The following is a 6,663-nucleotide window of genomic DNA, read 5'->3' on the forward strand; positions in this document are numbered from 1 at the left end:
TTACTGTAAATAAAAAAAACAGAATACTTATTAAAATTTAGGGCAAATGCATCGGTATCGGCCAAAAGTAAGCATCGGTACACTCCTACTTTAACAATTTTCTTCCGCGCTTGCTTTTGATTTTAAACGAAAAGCAATTAATCTATATTTGTTAGCGTCACGCTAAATACTTATGCATATTGTCTTCTTTGTATTAAAAATACTCTATTTCAAACGCCCGTGCGAAGGAAAATGATTTTAAGGTATGTTTTACATTAAGTCATCATCAGAAGACGAAAAAAATTTCAGAATAATATTATCAGCAGGAAAAATGCTTAATAAAAAATTGCATTTATAGAAAAGGATTTGAAGGAAATTTCTATCTATCTTGGTGTTTTTCTTATCCTGCTATTACCTTTGGCTGAAGACGAGAGATCCTTTACCAAGATAGCTCTGACAAATAAAGAGCTACAATAGGACAGGCATGTTTTAAAGACCGTCTCATCCTTTCAATCGAAACAGATCTGGAGAAGAAAGATAGGTACGATATTGTTAGTTCCAACTTTGCTGCTAAGAAAGCTCGTAAAATCTTGGTATAATGTCAACAAAAATAACCGGAACATTATTTGTTAAAATTCGTTATAATAAACATATTTAATTATGTTTTATTTGATAAAGTCGTTTAATTAAATAAGTAATTAAATGTTCATTACTTATTAATATTTATTAGAATCAAAAGTATTCACATTTTAATAAATAAATTTCAATAATATTTTGGAGTAAGCTCTGAAAGTGTATTGAAATGCTTTTTTCGAATGTGACCAAGACATTCAAAAGTTAATTTAACATATGTTGCTATATAATAAATTAATGTTTGCAACTGATTGCATGAGCAACATGTCGTCAACTGAGAACCAAGAGGCTGTGTGTTCATATTTTGAGTTTTATCTGTTTATTCTCAATAGGTTATCATCATTCAATGGGGCCTGTGTCCACCAAAAAATCTAGTCAAAAAGTCAGACCATTTAGGAAATATTTGAACATTTAGCCAAACTTTCTGGCAGGATGTGTTTACAAATCAAAATTTTAAACTCGATTTTCTTGGAAACACAAAAAATGGAGATACAACCGACAAAGAACCATTACGAAGTAATTTTCTAATTAAAAATATTTTTACCTAATATTTGCAAACAACATTTGGCAATTATTAAAAAGATTATCGTAAATAATATTTATTATTGACCAATTAAAATAAAAATAAATTGTTGAAAAAGTATAAAAATATGATAGAATTATTTTGTTGTATAACACTCTCAATCATGGAAGGCACATTAAATGTTGAAAACATAGATCTGGGTGATAACATTATCCAACACAAAACTGAAGATAAATATATTAAACTAGACGAAGAAATTTATATGAATTTGAAAAATTATATTTCAAATAAAGTGTATCCACCTGGTTACGATAAAGCACAAAAAAGACGACTGCGGCAAAAGGCTATTTCTTTTTTGATTGTAAAAGATTTTCTTTATCACAAGAGTAAGGGTGCACATAGCAAATTAGGAAGAGTTATTGTTGATAAAGATGAACAAAAAAATATAATAAAGTCTTTGCACGATGGAATTATCGGCGGACGTCACTTCGGTCAAACCGCAACAATAGCTAAAGTAACCGATCGGTATTGGTGGCCTTGTATAGCAGCAAACGTCCAAGATTTTATACGTACGTGTGCGCCTTGTCAAATTGTAAATCCTGTTAACAAACCAGGTTCTTCATCATTTCATCCTATTAAAGTGACGCACATTTTCCATAGATGGGGTATTGACCTTGTTGGTCCTCTTAAAGAGACAAAAAAAGGAAAAAAGTATATTTGTGTAGCTACTGAATATCTTACAAAATGGGTGGAAGTGAAAGCTATTCGAGAAAAAAATGCTATTAGTGTTCATGCATTTTTGATGAAACTTGTATTCAGATTTGGTGCATCTGACGTAATTTTACACGACCAAGGTAAAGAATTCAACAACCAGCTTGTCGACGATCTCTGTGAACAAATGAAAATAACAGTTGCCATGACATCTGCATACCATCCTCAGACTAATGGGTATGTACATATATATCCATATATATATATAAATATATATATATATATATATATATATATATATATATATATATATATATATATATATATATATATATATATATATATATATATATATATATATAGAGTTTCATAAATTAATTATTTGATTATTTTTAACTTTAAACAAATTTACTCAACATAACCGTTAGCGACGTTTTTTCAAGTATATAACTTACGTTAGTTCTTTTAGGTATTTGTACAGAAAGAAAAAATGTTTCTATTTTTAAGATGGCTTTTTGTATAACTAATTTTCATGTTATTGGATTTTCAGACTGACGGAGCGATTTAATCAAACCTTGGTAAGACATTTGCTCAAGCTAATAAACAAAGAAAGTGACGATTGGGACTTGTTTATTGATCCAGTTGTTTTTGCTTACCGCATTAATATTCAAGCATCTGTAAAGTATTCGTCTTTCCAACTAATGTATGGAGTAAAAGCTCGTCTTCCAATAGATTTAGAAAAAGATGAATGCAAGGCTTCTGTTGATGAAAGCGAAGGCAAACTTCAACGCATAATTAATCTAGGACAATCCTTACAAAATACACGAGAACAAGCAAAGGAAAATATTGAAAAAGCACAAGCGCAACAAAAGGTAAAGTACGATTTAAAGCATTCAGCTTCAACCTATAAAATCGGGCAAATGGTACTTAAATACAACCGTCGTCGAGACACGCGAATGGGTGACAAGCTTTCTGCGCGTTTTACAGGTCCTTTTAAAATCATAGACGAGTTAGGAAAAGGCGTTTACAGACTTCAACTTAGAGAAAAAATTATGAAACAAGTTGTTAATGCTAGCAACTTAAAACTTTGGTTTCCACCTACATTAATTACTTCACCAACTTCTAATGTTGCATTGAAAGATGTTCATTTGAATCAAACGATAACAGAAATTTTAGATTCAGAAGATCCACCCCTACCAGTTGCATGGTGGATACAGGAACTAAATCTAAAACAAGAAGATAAAGAAATTTTGGAATCTAATGAATGGCTAAATGACCGCATTATTGATGCTGTTAATACTATCGTTTGTCTTTACTCGGCAAATGAGGAACCATGCCAGTCAACACTACTTTCGCAAGGAATAGAAGGGTTTAAAGCTTTGCGTTATGACTCAATTAAAATATTACATGATTTAAATCACTGGGTGTGTACAGCATGTTTTGATGGAGACGTTTATTTTGCAGACAGTCTTGGTAGATCTATATCAGATGTCCGACGCCAAATGCGACAGTTATATGCAAGATTTGTAAACAAAAGTGGAAACCTCGCTATAAAAGTTGTACCTGTTCAGCATCAAACTAACGCGTATGACTGTGGAGTTTTTGCTGCTGCATTTGCCTTTACGTGGGCTTTAAGATTAAAAGATTTTTATTACAAGGAAGATGATAAGCGAAAGCATTTGGCATCCTGCCTAGAAATTAAGATACCAATTGCCTTCCCAAGAAAATCAAGAAACAAACGCAGAAGAAAATCTCAAATAACAACAACTATCATTTAACTTTAAACTTTTTATAATTGCAATTTGTTTAAAAATGTAATTTTTTTAATTGTATTTATTTAAAAAATGAAATATATTTACAACGTATACATTTTTCAATCATGTTGATTATTTCTTTTTTCAGGCACTTTTCATAACATATGCATGACTCGTACAAATCTAATTCTATTTGAATCTAATATGAGCAAAATGTGAGTTGTTGTTTTTCACAAACTTCCAAAATATTTAAAATATTTTTTTCTGACCTATCTATTTGGTTGATGTTTTTAAAGTTCTTGTCATGGTATAAAAGTTTTTGCCTGGAAATTCAAAACCTTTCAATCTTCGTCTTTAGGTTTCAAGCCTTGCGAAAAGTATACAATCTAAAAAAACACTTTAAATTATCAACGTTATTCTTATTCAAAAAGAAACATAAATTGGAAATATTTTATAAAATAAGTACTTGACTATAAGTAACTTCAAATGACATAAAAAATTTTAAATTGAACTTATTTGAAAATAAACAATCAAAAACATTTATATTAATTGAAACAAACTAATCACCTTACTTATTGTTTCTATTTAAGTAAATTACCTTTTTTAAGATAAAAATATAATATATATTGCTTGATAGAATATTAGTAACGAATAAAATAAAAAGTACGCTATGCAAATGCTTACTGCTTGATTGTATCTTTATATATATATATATATATATATATATATATATATATATATATATATATATAATATTGTATACTTTAGTTTTTGCACTAATTTCTCCTCCTTATCTATCTATTCCATATATGGACATATTTGTATGCGTGTATGAGCCTGAATGTACATTTATGTGCATGTATGCATTGTGCAAATGTATGTGTGCAAATAAGTATATGTATAATATACATACATATTGTATATGTGTGTAAGTATAATATATTTGCCCTTTTATGTATGTTTATTTAATTTACGTGTGTGTATATATATGTGTATGTGTGAGTGTATGTGTGTATATATATAAATTTATATGTGTATATAAATAAATTTATGTGTATGTGTTTATATATATGTGCTTATGTATGTGTATGAATAAATATGCATGTCTTTGTGTGTGTGTGTGGGTGGGTGGGGGGAGGAGACAGTTTGAGAGTGACTGGATGTTAAATGTCGGAAAAGCTTCATAAATATACCACACCTCCTTTATGCCCTAATTATTATTTTATTATCACTATAGTTATCATTATTTTTAGGTATAATTATCTTTACTATTAACATTATTATTTTTACATATGTTATTTATATAGTATATATATTATATAGTATATATGTATATATATATATATTATATATATATATATATATATATATATATATATATATATATATATATATATATATATATATATGTATATATATATACATATATATATATATATATATATATATATATATATATATATATATATATATATATATATATGTATATATATATACATATATATATATATATATATATATATATATATATATATATATATATATATTTATAACAACAATTATAAATGTATTTTATAAATTAGGGTGCTCAATGTTCTTAAAAGAACAAAGCAATAATAAATTATTAGAAATCACTTATTAATTTTAATTTTTTTACACAATGTTTCGTCAATAAAGAATCTTCAGAAATTTTTTTTCTGAAGAGTCTTTATTGACAATATATATATATATATATATATATATATATATATATATATATATATATATATATATATATATATATACATATATACTATATAATATATATACTATATAAATAACATATAAACTCCATTATATATATAAAATATATATATATACATATATACATATATACTATATAATATATATACAATATAAATAACATATAAACTCCATTATATATATAAAATATATATATATATATATATATATATATATATATATATATATATATATACTTATATATATAATGGAGTTTATATGTTATTTATATAGTATATATATTATATAGTATATATATATTATATATTATATATACATATATATATATATATATATGTATGTATATATATATATATATATATATATATATATATATATATATATATATATATATATATATATATATATATATATATATGTATATATATATATATATATATATAAAATATATATATACTATATAAATAACATATAAACTCTATTATATATATAAGTATATAAAAGAGAGAGAGAGAGAGAGAGAGAGAGAGAGAGAGAGAGAGAGAGAGAGAGAGAGAGAGAGAGAGAGAGAGAGAGAGTATATATATAAACTCTATAATCTTAGACATTATTATTAGCAAAAGAGAATGGTTTTGAAGTATTAGTATCAAAACAATAGTGATAGTAGATCAAAACAATAGTTATAGTATTGCACGAACTTCTACTAATACTATTATTCTACTAATACTATTGTTTTGATCCCTTTTTATATATAATATAAAGGCTTGTCAAAAACAAACAGTTATAAAGTAATTTTATTCAACGCTCACTAAATATTTATGTATTATATATTTAAATATATATAATACTAAATATATTTTAAATAAATTTTAAAATAGAATACTTACACAATTATGTAGATAAAATTAAAAGTTAAATTATTTAAAGTGCGTATTATAGGGGGTTAATTTATTTCAGTGGGGGTTAGAAATACTTAAGCCCCCGGTTAATCCATTTCGCAAAATTTTAAAATAATTTAACTCCCGGGGTTAATTTATTTCGAAATAGATTAACCGGGGAGTTAGAATGTTTTAACCGGGAGTTAACTTTTTGGGGAGTAAATCTATTTCGCGTCACCGGCATTTAGAAAATAATTTAGATTTTTTTGTTCAGTAAATTTCCTTGATCCATATGGGTAATAATTTTAAGTTTTTCTTGCAAACATAGCATGCCATTTTTGAAAATGTTATTATAGGTAAGTGCAGTTTTTAAAATAACGGTTAATGCGTATGTTATCAGTATTTATCTTTTGATAAAAATCAATTATTTCTTATATGAAAA

At 25.9% G+C, this 6,663-nt stretch overlaps 1 long non-coding RNA gene across 1 annotated transcript; it reads right to left on the reverse strand.

Annotated features, from left to right (window-relative positions):
• Positions 1-3,661: 3,661 nt before the first annotated feature.
• LOC136082810 (uncharacterized) lies at positions 3,662-6,429 on the reverse strand. The gene is made up of 2 exons (XR_010639734.1): positions 6,231-6,429; positions 3,662-3,986 (listed from the first exon to the last, which is right to left on the reverse strand). It is a non-coding gene; the product is annotated as an uncharacterized LOC136082810 (long non-coding RNA).
• Positions 6,430-6,663: the final 234 nt, after the last annotated feature.

The sequence above is a fragment of the Hydra vulgaris genome, chromosome 07, assembly GCF_038396675.1.
Source record: "Hydra vulgaris chromosome 07, alternate assembly HydraT2T_AEP".
NCBI classification, from domain to species: domain Eukaryota; kingdom Metazoa; phylum Cnidaria; class Hydrozoa; order Anthoathecata; family Hydridae; genus Hydra; species Hydra vulgaris.